Source organism: Giraffa tippelskirchi, chromosome 1 (genome assembly GCF_054371585.1).
Source record: "Giraffa tippelskirchi isolate mGirTip1 chromosome 1, T2T-mGirTip1v1.2.pri, whole genome shotgun sequence".
Classification (NCBI taxonomy): Eukaryota; Metazoa; Chordata; class Mammalia; order Artiodactyla; family Giraffidae; genus Giraffa; species Giraffa tippelskirchi.
The window spans coordinates 153244609-153248640 of record NC_137275.1 but is presented as its reverse complement, the minus strand read 5'-3'; the positions used below and the strand labels follow the sequence as shown (position 1 = coordinate 153248640).

General features: G+C 34.5%; 1 long non-coding RNA gene across 1 annotated transcript; it reads right to left on the bottom strand.

Annotated features, from left to right (window-relative positions):
* Positions 1-363: 363 nt before the first annotated feature.
* LOC145538377 (uncharacterized) lies at positions 364-2958 on the bottom strand. The gene is made up of 2 exons (XR_014076816.1): positions 2885-2958; positions 364-1593 (listed from the first exon to the last, which is right to left on the bottom strand). It is a non-coding gene; the product is annotated as an uncharacterized LOC145538377 (long non-coding RNA).
* Between the last annotated feature and the right edge of the window lie 1074 nt (positions 2959-4032).

Here is a 4032-nt window from a genome sequence, read left to right as displayed (position 1 = left end):
TCTACCAAGGAGCAAGTGTCTTTTAATTTCATGGTTGCAGTCACCATCTGTGGTGATTTTGGAGCCCCCCAAAATAAAGTCTGTCACTGTTTCCATTGTTTCCCCATCAAGGGGAAGGCCCACTTGACTTCACATTCGAGGATGTCTGGCTCTAGGTGAGTAATCACACCATTGTGATTATCTGAGTCATGAAGATCTTTTTTGTATATTTCTTCTGTGTATTTTTGTCACCTCTTCTTAATATCCTCTGCTTCTGTTAGGTCCATACCATTTCTGTTCTTTATTGTGCCCATCTTTGCATGAAATGTTCCTTTGGTATTTCCAATTTTCTCGAAGAGATCTCTAGTCTTTCCCATTCTATTGTTTTTCTCTATTTCTTTTCACTGATCACTGAGGAAGGCTTTCTTATCTTATTCTTTGGAACTCTGCATTCAGATGGGTATATCTTTCCTTTTCTCTGCCTTTAGCTTCTCTGCTTTTCTCAGCTATTTGTAAGGTCTTTTCAGACAACCATTTTGCCTTTTTGCATTTCTTTTTCTTGGGGACGGTCTTGATCACTGCCTCCAGTACAATGTCATGAACCTCTGTCCATAGTTCTTCAGGCACTCTGTCTATCACATCTAATCCTTTAAATCTATTTGTCACTTCCACTGTATAATCATAAGGGACTTAATTTAGGTCATACCTGAATGGTCTAGTGGTTTTCCCTACTTTCTTCAGTTTAAATCTGAACTTGGCAATAAGGAGTTCATGATCTGAGCCACAGTCAGCTCCCAGTCTTGCTTTCGCTGACTATATAGAGATTCTCCATCTTTAGCCAGAAAGAATATAATCAATCTGATTTCCATATTGTTCTTCTGGTGATGTCCATGTGTAGAGTCTTCTCTTATTTTGTTGGAAGAGGGTGTTTGCTATGACTAGTGCCTTTTCTTGGCAACCCTCTGTTAGCTTTTCACCTGCTTCGTTTTGTACTCCAAGGCCAAATTTGCCTTTTACTCCAGGTATCTCTTGACTTCCTACTTTTGTATTTCAGTCCCCTATAATGAAAAAAGGACATCTCTTTTGAATGTTAGTTCTAGAATGTCTTGTAGATCTTCATAGAATCCTTCAACTTCAGCTTCTTCAGCATTATGTGCCAGGGCATAGACTCGGATTATTGAATGATTTGCCTTGGTAACTAGCAGAGATCATTCTGTCGTTTTTGAGGTTACATCCAAGTACTGCATTTCAAGACTCTTTTGTTGACTATGATGGCTACTCCATTGCTTCTAAGGGATTCTTGCCCACAATAGTAGATATAATGTTCATCTGATTTAAATTCACCCATTCCAGTCCATTTTTGTTTGCTGATTTCTAAAATGTCAATGTTTACTCTTGCCATCTCCTGTTCAACCACTTCCAATTTGCCTTGATTCATGGATGTAACATTCCAGGGTCCTATGCAGTATTGCTCTTTACAACATTGGACTTTGCTTCTATTACCAATCACATCCACAGCTGGGTGTTGTTTTTGTTTTGGCTCTATCTTTTCATTCTTTGTGGATCTATTTCGCCACTGATCTCCAGTAGCATGTTAGGCACATATAGTTTGAACTATAAGGCAAAATAAATATATTAATGAAATAATCAAATAAAGAAAATGCATGTTTGGCATAATATTAACAATTGATAAGCAAACATAATAATCATTATATTTAAATATTAAAAACAAATTAAATGAACTTATTTAAACTTGTCTTTGGCTGCTTGGCTACATGGATTTTTTTCCAACCTCACAACTTGAGCTATTGAAATCAGCAAATCCTATCCATTTGCCTCTTATATTGATTATCCTCAAGGAATTATCAAAAAAATTTTTTCTAGTATTAAGACTAATACAACATTTTCCCATATCTTAGCTCATTTTAAGGGGGCTTTCCAAATTCTAGCCCTAATGCACTGCTTGGTTTATTATCAAGTGAAATATACCAACAACATTCAATCATTTAGATATGGGGCTTTGAAACCTAGGTGTGTAAGTATCATGATAACTGTGACAAGTTCTTTTTAATAAAGTCTTTTATTTCTGTCTGTTTATAAAAACAAAAGAAAGCAAAAATTCACTTGTGGGAAATAATTGTTGTGAGGTGGTTAATAAAGTGTAATAAGATTGTCAATTTTAAATTTTTATTGTGTGACTTTTTGGAAATCAACGTTGTGAAATAAGGCAAACAGCTAATGAACACCTTATCTTGAACATTTTACTTACCAGAATGGCATACAATATGAAGATGCTGAAATAAGTTTTTTCAAGTACACGTTTAAAAGACAAAAGTTAATATTTGTTAGTGTACCACAGTTTGTGAATCATGTATGTGAAGAGTTTAATATTCAGCAGTTTACTATCTGAATCTGATTTTGCTAAGTCTTACAACTTGGTGACAGTGAACCAGTAAATTAACTTTCTGTTAAATAAGAATGGATTTTCTTATTTTCTCATGAAAAGTGGATTTTCATGCCTCTCTCACAGGGATTTTTTTAAAGATTAAATAGCAATATGCATGTGAATATTATTTTTATAAGATATTATTCAAATATCAGTGATGAACAGTTGACAAAAATCATAATTCAAACAACTTATTTTAAATTAATTTAAACATCAAGTGAAAACAGCTGTGCTTATTTTTCAGCCGTCACAAACCTATATTTATAAAATTAGATAAAAACAGAGGAATGTAGTTTAGTTGCTATATCAGGTAAGGAAAAATAATTTTTCTAATAAATATTTGGTCTGCCCTTGTCTCTATCCAACTAGATTTTATTTATGTTGTGTTTCCCAGTTATAGAGAAATGCATGCTTTAACTCAGGCCTGAAACCATTCTAGTTTGACTTTTTTTCACTTACCCGATTCCATTTTTTCCTTGATTTCCTCTTCGTATCTCCATGGTTATAGGAAAGCCTTACTTCTTTCATACTTCCTAATCTTGGGATGGAAGAAAATAAGTCAATTAAAACTTTTAAATACTTACTCATCTATGCACTCTTCAAAAGCATGCATATATCTTTATCTATAATTATATATGTAAAAGATAAAAATTATCAAAAATTCCAAACTATTCCTGAACCAGTTATGATAGTCAGGTATTTATGAACAATCATGTTACTTTACTCATTCACTCATTAGCATATTTATTATGTACACTTAATATATGCCAGGCATTGTTTTAAGCACTAAGGATTGAGTAGTGATTATATATAACTTAACTTCATTGATTACGTCAAAGCCTTTGGCTGTGTAGATCACAACAAACTGTGGAAAATTCTTAAAGAAATGGGAATACCAGACCACCTTACCTGTCTCCTGAGAAGCCTGTATGCAGATCAAGAAGCAACAGTTAGAAGCTTACAAGGAATAACTGACTGGTTCAAAATTGGGAAAGGTGTATGACAAGGCTGTATTTTGTCACCCTGTTTATTTCTCTTATGTGCAGACTACATCATGCGATATACCAGGCTGGAAGAATCATAAGTTAAAATCAAGATTTCAAGGAGAAATATCAACAACCTCATTAGATGATACTACTCTAATGGCAGAAAGTGAAGAGGAACTAAAGAGCCTATCGATGAGAGTGAAAGAGGACAGTAAAAAAGCTGGCTTAAAATTCAACATTCTAAAAACTAAGATCATGGCATCTGATTCCATCACTTCATGGAAGAAAGATGGGAAAAAAGTGGAAACAGTGACAAATTTTCTTTTCTTTGGCTGCAAAATCACTATGGATGGAAAATGCAGCCATGAAATGAAAAGATGCTTGCTCCTTGGAAGGAAAGTCATGTCAAACATAGATGGCATATTAAAAAGCAGCCATCACTTTGCCAACAAAGGTCTGTTATAGTAAAGTTATGGCTTTTCCAATAGTCATGCACAGATGTGAGAATTGTACCACAAAGAGGAATGAGTGTCGAAGAATTGATGCTTTTGAGTTGTGGTGCTGGTAAAGACTCTTGAGTGGTCCCCTTGGACTGCAAGGAGATCAAACCAGTCAATCCTA